The sequence below is a fragment of the Oncorhynchus tshawytscha genome, linkage group LG22 (genome assembly GCF_018296145.1).
Source record: "Oncorhynchus tshawytscha isolate Ot180627B linkage group LG22, Otsh_v2.0, whole genome shotgun sequence".
In the NCBI taxonomy this organism is placed as follows: domain Eukaryota; kingdom Metazoa; phylum Chordata; class Actinopteri; order Salmoniformes; family Salmonidae; genus Oncorhynchus; species Oncorhynchus tshawytscha.
Window position 1 is genome coordinate 44,783,056 of NC_056450.1, and position 12,322 is coordinate 44,795,377.

General features: G+C 48.9%; 1 pseudogene; it reads right to left on the minus strand.

Annotated features, from left to right (window-relative positions):
• Positions 1 to 7,435: 7,435 nt before the first annotated feature.
• Positions 7,436 to 12,322, minus strand: part of LOC112238757 — a 63,671-nt pseudogene continuing 58,784 nt past the window's right edge.

Sequence of the window (12,322 nt, forward strand, 5' to 3'; positions counted from 1 at the left end):
GTGGGACAGCCATCACTATCATTAGGCAGGGACAGCTATCACTATCACTGGGCAGTGGGACAGATACCAGTATTATTAGCAGTGGGACAGCTATCACTATCACTGGGAAGTGGACAGCCACCACTATCATTAGGCAGTGGGACAGCTATCACTATCACTGGGAAGTGGGGACAGCCACCACTATCATTAGGCAGTGGGACAGCTATCACTATCACTGGGAAGCGGACAGCCACCACTTACTGGGCAGTGGGACAGCCATCACTATCACTGGGAAGTGGGACAGCCATCACTATCACTGGGCAGTGGGACAGCCATCACTATCACTGGGAAGTGGGACAGCCATCACTATCACTGGGCAATGGGACAGATATCACTATAACCTGGCAGTGGGACAGATCACTGGGCAGTGGGGCAGCGATCACTATCTCCTGGCAGTGGGACAGATATCAGTGGGCAATGGGACAGATATCACTCTACTTGGCAGTGGGGCAGCTATCACTATCTCTGGGCAATGGGGCAGCTATCACTAACACTTGGTAGTGGGGCATATATAACCAGCACCTGGCAAGGAGGGGACAGATATCACAGATATCACTAATACTTGGCAGTGGGGCAGCTATCACTATCACTGGGCAATGGGACAGATATCACTATCACTTGGCAGTGGGGCATATATAACCTGTACCTGGCAGTGGGTCAGATATCACTATCTCCTGGCAGTGGGGCAGCTATCACCATCACTGGGCAATGGGGCAGCTATCACTATCACTTGGCAGTGGAGCATATATAACCATCACCTGGCAGTGGGACAGATATCACAATCACTTGGCAGTGGGACAGCTATTACTAACACTTGGCAGTGGGACAGATCTCACAATCACTTGGCAGTGGGACTGCTATTACTAACACTTGGCAGTGGGACAGATATCACTATCACTGGGCAGTGGGGCAGATATCACTACCGCTTGGCAGTGGGACAGATACCACTATCACTGGGCAGTGGGACAGATACCACTATCACTGGGCAGTGGGACAGATATCACTACCGCTTGTCAGTGGGACAGATATCACTATCTCCTGGCAGTGGGGCAGCTATCACTATCACTTTGCAGTGGGACATATATAACCCTCACATGGCAGTGGACAGATATTACAAATCACTTGGCAGTGGGACAGCTATTACTAACACTTGGCAGTGGGACAGCTATCACTATCACTGGGCAGTGGGACAGATACCACTATCACTGGGCAGTGATGACAGATACCACTATCACTGGGCAGTGGGACAGATACCACTATCACTGGGCAGTGGGACAGCTATCACTATCACTGGGCAGTGATGACAGATACCACTATCACTGGGCAGTGGACAGATACCACTATCACTGGGCAGTGGGACAGATATCACTACCGCTTGGCAGTGGGACATATATCACTATAACTGGGCAGTGGGGCAGATATCACTATCACTGGGCAGTGGGACAGATATCGCTATCACTGGGCAGTGGGACAGATATCACTACCGCTTGGCAGTGGGACAGATATCACTATCACTGGGCAGTGGGACAGATATCACTATCACTGGGCAGTGGGACAGATACCACTATCGCTGGGCAGTGGTGACAGATACCACTATCACTGGGACAGATATCACTTCTGCTTGGCAGTGGGACAGATGTCACTATCACTGGGCAGTGGGGTAGATATCACTACCGCTTCAAGGCAGTGGGACAGATATCACTATCACTGGGCAGTGGAAAGATATCACTACTGCTTGGCAGTGGGACAGATACCACTATCAATGGGCAGTGGTGACAGATTCCACTATCACTGGGCAGTGGGACAGATACCACTATCACTGGGCAGTGGGACAGATATCACTATCACTGGGCAGTGGGACAGATACCACTATCACTGGGCAGTGGTGACAGATTCCACTATCACTGGGCAGTGGGACAGATATCACTACTGCTTGGCAGTGGGACAGCTATCACTATCACTGGGCAGTGGGACAGATACCACTATCACTGGCAGTGGGGCAGATATTACAAATCACTTGGCAGTGGGACAGCTATTACTAACACTTGGCAGTGGGACAGCTATCACTATCACTGGGCAGTGGTGACAGATACCACTATCACTGGGACAGATATCACTACTGCTTGGCAGTGGGACAGATATCACTATCACTGGGCAGTGGGGTAGATATCACTACCGCTTTGCAGTGGGACAGATACCACTATCACTGGGACAGATATCACTACTGCTTGGCAGTGGGACAGATATCACTATCACTGGGCAGTGGGGTAGATATCACTACCGCTGGGCAGTGGGACAGATACCACTATCAATGGGCAGTGGTGACAGATTCCACTATCACTGGGCAGTGGGACAGATATCACTACCGCTTGGCAGTGGGACAGATATCACTATCACTGGGCAGTGGGGCAGATATCACTATCACTGGGCAGTGGGACAGATATCACTATCGCTGGGCAGTGGGACAGATATCACTACCGCGTGGCAGTGGGACAGATATCACTATCAATGGGCAGTGGGACAGATACCACTATCACTGGGCAGTGGGACAGATACCACTATCACTGGGCAGTGGGACAGATACCACTATCACTGGGCAGTGGGACAGATACCACTATCACTGGGCAGTGGGACAGATACCACTATCACTGGGCAGCGGGACAGATACCACTATCACTGGGCAGTGGGACAGATACCACTATCACTGGGCAGTGGGACAGATACCACTATCACTGGGCAGTGGGACAGATACCACTATCACTGGGCAGTGGGACAGATACCACTATCACTGGGCAGTGGGACAGATATCACTATCACTGGGCAGTGGGACAGATACCACTATCACTGGGCAGTGGTGACAGATACCACTATCACTGGGCAGTGGGACAGATACCACTATCACTGGGCAGTGGGACAGATATCACTATCACTGGGCAGTGGGACAGATACCACTATCACTGGGCAGTGGGACAGATATCACTACTGCTTGGCAGTGGGACAGATATCACTATCTCCTGGCAGTGGGGCAGCTATAACTATCACTTTGCAGTGGGACATATATAACCTTCACCTGGCAGTGGGACAGCTATTACTAACACTTGGCAGTGGGACAGCTATCACTATCACTGGGCAGTGGGACAGATACCACTATCACTGGGCAGTGGACAGATACCACTATCACTGGGCAGTGGGACAGATACCACTATCACTGGGCAGTGGACAGATACCACTATCACTGGGCAGTGGGACAGATACCACTATCACTGGGCAGTGGGACAGATACCACTATCACTTGGCAGTGGGACAGATACCACTATCACTGGGCAGTGGGACAGATACCACTATCACTGGGCAGTGGACAGATACCACTATCACTGGGCAGTGGACAGATATCACTATCACTGGGCAGTGGGACAGATATCACTATCACTGGGCAGTGGGACAGATACCACTATCACTGGGCAGTGGGACAGATATCACTATCACTGGGCAGTGGGACAGATACCACTATCACTGGGCAGTGGGACAGATACCACTATCACTGGGCAGTGGGACAGATACCACTATCACTGGGCAGTGGGACAGATACCACTATCACTGGGCAGTGGGACAGATACCACTATCACTGGGCAGTGGGACAGATACCACTATCACTGGGCAGTGGGACAGGTACCACTATCACTGGGCAGTGGGACAGGTACCACTATCACTGGGCAGTGGGACAGGTACCACTATCACTGGGCAGTGGGACAGATACCACTATCACTGGGCAGTGGGACAGATACCACTATCACTGGGCAGTGGGACAGATACCACTATCACTGGGCAGTGGGACAGGTACCACTATCACTGGGCAGTGGACAGGTACCACTATCACTGGGCAGTGGACAGATACCACTATCACTGGGCAGTGGGACAGATACCACTATCACTGGGCAGTGGGACAGATATCACTATCACTGGGCAGTGGGACAGATATCACTATCACTGGGCAGTGTGACAGATACCACTATCACTGGGCAGTGGGACAGATACCACTATCACTGGGCAGTGGGACAGATACCACTATCACTGGGCAGTGGGACAGATACCACTATCACTGGGCAGTGGGACAGATACCACTATCACTGGGCAGTGGGACAGATACCACTATCACTGGGCAGTGGGACAGGTACCACTATCACTGGGCAGTGGGACAGATACCACTATCACTGGGCAGTGGGACAGATACCACTATCACTGGGCAGTGGGACAGATATCACTATCACTGGGCAGTGGGGTGGAACGGAACAGTACTCTGTTAGAGTGGGATAGGTAAAAGAGAGAGAGAGGGGAGGGAGAGAGATAGGGAGAGGAGAGAGAATGAAAAACACTTCAGGGAGTAGATGGGGTGGAGGTTTGGGGGAGAAACATAGGCAGTAGTAGTAACCCCAGTAGTAGTAGTAACCCCAGTAGTAGTAACCCCAGTAGTAGTAACCCCAGTAGTAGTAACCCCAGTAGTAGTAGTAACCCCAGTAGTAGTAACCCCAGTAGTAGTAACCCCAGTAGTAGTAACCCCAGTAGTAGTAATCCCAGTAGTAGTAACCCCAGTAGTAGTAACCCCAGTAGTAGTAGTAACCCCAGTAGTAGTAACCCCAGTAGTAGTAACCCCAGTAGTAGTAATCCCAGTAGTAGGAACCCCAGTAGTAGGAACCCCAGTAGTAGTAACCCCAGTAGTAGTAACCCCAGTAGTAGTAACCCCAGTAGTAGTAAACCCCAGTAGTAGTAATCCCAGTAGTAGTAACCCCAGTAGTAGTAACCCTAGTAGTAAATCCCAGTAGTAGTAATCCCAGTAGTAGTAACCCCAGTAGTAGTAACCCCAGTAGTAGTAACCCCAGTAGTAGTAACCCCAGTAGTAGTAATCCCAGTAGTAGTAACCCCAGTAGTAGTAACCCCAGTAGTAGTAGTAACCCCAGTAGTAGTAACCCCAGTAGTAGTAACCCCAGTAGTAGTAGTAGTAGTAGTAACCCCAGTAGTAGTAACCCCAGTAGTAGTAACCCCAGTAGTAGTAATCCCAGTATTAGTAACCCCAGTAGTAGTAATCCCAGTAGTAGTAACCCCAGTAGTAGTAACCCCAGTAGTAGTAACCCCAGTAGTAGTAATCCCAGTAGTAGTAACCCCAGTAGTAGTAACCCCAATAGTAGTAACCCCAGTAGTAGTAACCCCAGTAGTAGTAGTAACCCCAGTAGTAGTAATCCCAGTAGTAGTAACCCCAGTAGTAGTAATCCCAGTAGTAGTAACCCCAGTAGTAGTAACCCCAGTAGTAGTAACCCCAGTAGTAGTAATCCCAGTAGTAGTAACCCCAGTAGTAGTAGTAACCCCAGTAGTAGTAACCCCAGTAGTAGTAACCCCAGTAGTAGTAATCCCAGTAGTAGTAACCCCAGTAGTAGTAACCCCAGTAGTAGTAGTAACCCCAGTAGTAGTAACCCCAGTAGTAGTAACCCCAGTAGTAGTAATCCCAGTAGTAGGAACCCCAGTAGTAGGAACCCCAGTAGTAGTAACCCCAGTAGTAGTAACCCCAGTAGTAGTAACCCCAGTAGTAGTAACCCCAGTAGTAGTAGTAACCCCAGTAGTAGTAATCCCAGTAGTAGTAACCCCAGTAGTAGTAACCCTAGTAGTAGTAATCCCAGTAGTAGTAACCCCAGTAGTAGTAATCCCTGTAGTAGTAACCCCAGTAGTAGTAACCCCAGTAGTAGTAACCCCAGTAGTAGTAATCCCAGTAGTAGTAACCCCAGTAGTAGTAACCCCAGTAGTAGTAGTAACCCCAGTAGTAGTAACCCCAGTAGTAGTAACCCCAGTAGTAGTAGTAACCCCAGGTAGTAGTAACCCCAGTAGTAGTAACCCCAGTAGTAGTAATCCCAGTATTAGTAACCCCAGTAGTAGTAATCCCAGTAGTAGTAACCCCAGTAGTAGTAACCCCAGTAGTAGTAACCCTAGTAGTAGTAATCCCAGTAGTAGTAACCCCAGTAGTAGTAACCCCAGTAGTAGTAACCCCAGTAGTAGTAATCCCAGTAGTAGTAACCCCAGTAGTAGTAACCCCGGGGTTTGAATATTTTGAGAGAGTTTCAGGGGGTATGGGGTGGGAGAGAGTTTCATGGGGTATGGGGTGGGAGAGAGTTTCAGGGGGTATGGGGTGGGAGAGAGTTCAGGGGGTATGGGGTGGGAGAGAGAGTTTCAGGGGTATGGGGTGGGAGAGAGTTTCAGGGGTATGGGGTGGGAGAGAGTTTCAGGGGGTATGGGGTGCTAGAGAGTTTCAGGTGGTATGGGGTGGGAGAGAGTTTCAGGGGTATAGGGTGGGAGAGAGTTTCAGGGGTATGGGGTGGGAGAGAGTTTCAGGGTATGGGGTGGGAGAGAGTTTCAGGTGGTATGGGGTGGGAGAGAGTTTCAGGGGGTATGGGGTGCTAGAGAGTATCAGGCCGTATGGGTTGGGAGAGAGTTTCAGGTGGTGGGGTGGGAGAGAGTTTCAGGGGGTATGGCGTGGGAGAGAGTTTCAGGGGTATGGGGTGCTAGAGAGTATCAGTGGGTATGGGGTGGGAGAGAGTATCAGGGGGTATAGAGTGGGAGAGAGTTTCAGGGGTATGGGGTGGGAGAGAGTTTCAGGGGTATGGGGTGGGAGAGAGTTTCAGGGGTATGGGGTGGGAGAGAGTTTCAGGTGGTATGGGGTGGGAGAGAGTTTCAGGTGGTGGGGTGGGAGAGAGTTTCAGGGGGTATGGGGTGGGAGAGAGGTTCAGGGGGTATGGGGTGGGAGAGGTGGGGTCAATAAGCTCCTATCGGCTGGCAGTTAGAGCTAAGTAATTAGAAGATGATGAGACGGTGATCTAAGGTCAGTTTTGCAGTATATCTCCTATTGGTTACGGCTAGGACTTGTTCAGGGAAAACTGATCCTAGATCTCTGCTGACGGGATTTTGGCAGTATGAGCAGAGTGGTCCCTCTATGCTGTCTGAGAGTTTTTAGGTCTAGTATCCGTCGGCAGTCCGCCTACTATTGGGCTACTGTAGGGAGCAGTGTATATAGATGACTACTGAACAGTTTAACAGTCACACAGACCAGACTAATGCCATGCAGACACTGAACACAGGGAAGATTGACCTCTCAACAGAGGTGGATGGGTGAGGGGGCTTGAGTTAGGAACTGGTCATTTTGGGGGTAAGATAGGGGCTAAGGTCCACCTTGCAGGGCCTCTATCAGAGTTTCAGTGATCTAGTCTGGATAGCTCCAGTAGGGGCTCCAAGCCGTTTACAAAATCAGAGAGAGGAAGGGTCTTTACTCAGTCCTCCACCCTCCTCTACTATTTCCTTCCAGTTCACTGTCAACCCCGACAGGCCAGGAAGTTGGTGTTATACCGTCTGAATCCAGCTATACTTCCGTTCTTATCTTGGTGATGTTGACATAGTTTGTGTTAGCCAGCGTGTTAGTGTTAGCCAAGGTGTTAGCATTACCTGGCGTGTTAGCGTTAGCCAAGGTGTTAGCATTTCCTGGTGTGTTAGCATTAGCCAAGGTGTTAGCATTAGCCAACAGGGTGCAGTTGCCTGTCTTGAGTCTCTCTGCTCTGAAGTCTTCTGTGCTGTGGTTCAGTGCAGCTTCCTGTATCTCCATGTAGTCTGACTTACTGAGGGTGGAACCACTCCCGCTGCGGCCGCTCTTCTTCAGGTCCTCGGCTGAGTCGGCCTCGGGCACGCTGGGTGTGTTCAGGTACTGCGCCTGTTCCTCACCCTCGGTCTCCCGGTGGTAGAAGTAGTTGAAGTTGGACACGATGACAGGAACTGGTAATGCAATGGTCAGCACGCGGCGATGGCGCAGAGCGATCCAACGATTTTCCCGCCGATGGTGGTGGGCACCATGTCGCCGTAGCCCACGGTGGTCATGGAAACCACGGCCCACCAGAAGGCTTCTGGAATGCTACTGAACTGGGAGTCCGCCTCGTCGGCCTCAGCGAAGTAAACAGCACTGGAGAAGAGGATGACGCCGATGAAGAGGAAGAAGATGAGCAGGCCCAGCTCCCGCATGCTGGCCTTCAGGGTCTGGCCCAGGATCTGGAGCCCCTTGGAATGTCTGGACAGCTTGAAGATCCTGAATACCCTGACTAGACGGATGACCCTGAGGATGGCCAGGGACATGGCCTGCTGCCCAGCCTGCCCGTCCTCCGGTTTCTCTGCCAGCTCTGTGCCCAACGTGATGAAATATGGAATAATCGCCACAATATCGATGATATTCATAATGTTACCGAAGAACCCGGCTTTACTAGGACACGCGAAAAGCGGACGAGGAACTCAAAGGAGAACCAGATGATGCAGAGCGTCTCCAGGATGAAGAAGGGATCAGTGAAGTAGGAAGATGTGTAAGAAGAGGTGGAGTTGTTGAAGGGCTGGAACACCTTGTTGCCATCGTCCTCTTCGTCGTTCCGGAACACGGGGAGTGTCTCCAGGCAGAAGGACACGATAGAGATCAGGATCACCATGACGCTGATGATGGCGATGATACGGGCCGCGCCGGAACTCTCCGGATACTCGAACAGCAGCCACACCTGTTCAAGTTCACACGCACATGCACACACTTATAAAATTGACAGCAGATAGCAAACATTCGCTGAGACATTTGCTAGTAACAGATTAATATATTTATATTAAGTTTATATTAACTAGACAATGTGCCACCAATAAATAACAATTGAATGTACCTGTCTCTGAAACTCATTCTCCGGGAGAGGACGCTCTTCTTCCTTAATGAAGCCCTCATCCTCCCTGAAGATCTCCATGGCCTCCTCTCCCAGTTCATAGAAGCGGATCTCCTCAGAGAAGATGTCTAGAGTGACATTAACTGGCCGACGCAGTCTCCCGCCTGACTGGTAGTAGTAGAGGATGGCGTCGAAACTGGGTCGGTTCCTGTCGAAGAAATACTCGTTCCTCAAAGGATCGAAGTACCTGGAGAGAGAGAGATTCGTTGTAAGTAGTAGATACAACCTCAAATGCAGAACATTAACAGATAACATTATAAAAACTAAAGTACCAGTAAAGTATTGAAGACCCTATCTTATCTCATTCTCTTCTTGGAGTTAGTGTTAACAGGACTAAAACAATAAAGTATTGAATACCCTATCTTACCTCCGTCTCTTCTTGGGGTTAGTGTTAACAGGACAAAAACAATAAAGTATTGAAGACCCTATCTTACCTCCGTCTCTTCTTGGAGATAGTGTTAACAGGACTAAAACAATAAAGTATTGAATACCCTATCTTACCTCCGTCTCTTCTTGGGGTTAGTGTTAACAGGACAAAAACAATAAAGTATTGAAGACCCTATCTTACCTCCGTCTCTTCTTGGAGATAGTGTTAACAGGACAAAAACAATAAAGTATTGAAGACCCTATCTTACCTCCGTCTCTTCTTGGAGATAGTGTTAACAGGACAAAAACAATAAAGTATTGAAGACCCTATCTTACCTCCGTCTCTTCTTGGAGATAAGCATCTGTCATAGTCCACAAAGCGTATGCATACACGCAGAAGTGTTCTAAAATATTAGAGCGTTGGCTTTCATACTTTTTGAATTCAGCCTCAAACAATTTCTCCAACTGTCAACACATTGAAATGAATAGAGGACGGTGCAGCAAAGTTAGGCAGCAACGGTAGTGGCAACAAACAACGACAGACAAAATTGTTGTTTGGTTCTTAAAATAAGCTACTTAGTACAGTTCCATTTCCTAATAAACAACTCTGGACAGGTCTCCCTGGTCTCACATACCCGTAACATACTAATAATATAATATACTAATACTGAACGTGTTATACTAATACTGAAAGTATTCATAAAGTATACAACCTGGTTCTAAAATGTATTAAATATTTTAAAATCCTCATCAATTTACACACAATATTAATAAAGTGAAATTTTAGCAAAGTTCTTACAAATAAAAAACAGAAACACTTTATTGACATAAGTATTCAGACCCATTGCTATGAGACTCGAAATTCAGCTCATTGAGCATCCTGTTTCCATTGATCATCCTTGAGATGTTTCTACAACTTGATTGGATTTCAACTATGGTAAATTCGATTGATTGGACATGATTTTGGAAAGGTACACACCTGTCTATATATGGTCCCACATTTGACAGTGCATGTCAGAGCAAAAACCAATACATGAGGTTGAAGGAATTGTCTGTAGAGCTCCGAGACAGGATTGTGTAAAAGCACAGATTTGGGGAAGGGTACCAAAAGAATTCTGCAGCATTGCAACATTCATAAATGGAAGATGTTTGGAACCACCAAGACTCTTCCCAGGGCTGGCTGTCTGGCCAAACTGAGCAATCGGGGGAGAGGGGCCTTGGTCAGGGAGGTGACCAAGAACCCGATGGTCACTCTGACAGAGCTCCAGAGTTAATCTGTGGCGATAAGAGAACCTGCCAGAAGAACAACCATCTCTGCAGCACTCCACCAATCAGGCCTTTATTGTAGACTGGCCAGATGGAAGCCACTCCTCAGTAAAAAGCACATGACAAGGCTACCTAAATTCTATCAGCATATTGATTGTGCTACGTGCATGGGCAATACCCTCGACCACTGCTTCTCTAACTTCCACGATGCTTACAAATCCCTCCACTGCCCTCCCTTCGGGCAAATCCGACCACAACATCATCTTGCTCCCACCGTCTTATAGGCAGAAACTCAAACAGATGTACCAGTGACGAAACCAGTCAATGCTGGTCTGACCAATCGGAAGCCACGTGTCAAGATTGTTTTGACCACGCAGACTGGGATATGTTTCGGTCAGCCTCTGATAACAACATTGTCCAATACGCTGACTCGGTGAGTGCGTTTATAAAGAAGTGCATTGGAGATGTTGTACCCACTGTGACTATTAAAACCTACCCTAACCAGAAACCTGGGATGGATGGCGGCATTTCCGCAAAACTGAAAGCACGATCAACCTCATTTAACCACGGAACGAGGTCTGGTAATATGTCTGAATATAAACCATGTAGTTATTCCCTCAGCAAGGCAATCAAACAAGATGCCAGTACAGGGACAAGGTGGAACGAGGACTGGGTGTATGGCTGAATATAATCAGTGTAGTTATATAGGGACAAAGTGGAGTCGCAATTCAATGGCTCAGATATGAGACATATGTGGCAGGGTCTACAGGAATTCACAGACTACAAAAAGAAAACCACCACGGACACCGACGTCACACTTCCACACAAACTAAACACCATCTTTGCCCGCTAACAAGGACTGCCCCCCCACCGTCTCCTTCTCCATGGCTGACGCGTTAACCCTCACAAGGCTGCCGGCCCAGACAGCTTCCCAGCTGGCCACATTCAATCACTGCCTATCCAAGGCTGTTGTCCCCACATGCTTCAAGATGGCTATCATTGTTTCTGTACCCAAGAACGCTAAGATAACTGAGCTAAATGACTACCGCCTTGTAGCACTCACTTCTGTCATCATGAAGTGCTTTGAGAGACTAGTCAAGGATCATATCACCTCCACCTTATTGGCCACCCTAGACCCACTTCTGTTTGCATACCGCCCCAACAGGTCCACAGACGATGCAATCGCCATCCCACTGCACACTGCCCTATCCCATCTGGACAAGACAAATACCTATGTAAGAATGCTGTTCATTGACTACTGCTCAGCATTCAACACCATAGTACCCACCAATCTCACCATTAAGCTGGAGGCCCTGGGTCTCAACCCCACCCTGTGCAATTGGGTCCTGGACTTTCTGATGGGCTGCCCCCAGGTGGTGAAGGTAGGAACCAATATCTCCACTTTGCTGACCCTCAACACTGGGGCCCCACAACGGTGCGTGCTCAACCCTCTGCTGTACTCACTGTTCACCCACAACTGCGTGGCCATGCACGCCTCCAGCTCATTCATCAAGTTTGCGGACGACACAACAGTGGTAGGCTTGATTACCAACAACGACGAGACGGCCTACAGGGAGGAGGTGAGGGCACTCGGAGTGTGGTGTCAGGAAAACAACTCAACACTCAATGTCAACAAAACAAAGGAGATGATTGTGGACTTGAGGAAACAGCAGAGGGAACCCTGCCCTATCCACATTAAAGGGACAGCAGTGGAGAAGGTGGAAAGTATTAAGTTCCTTGGCGTACACATCACTGACAAACTGAAATGGTCCACCCACACAGACAGTGTGGTGACGAAGGCGCACCACTTCAACCTCAGGAGGCTGAAGAAAAGTGGCTTGTCATCCAAAACCCTGGCAAACTTTTACAGATGCACA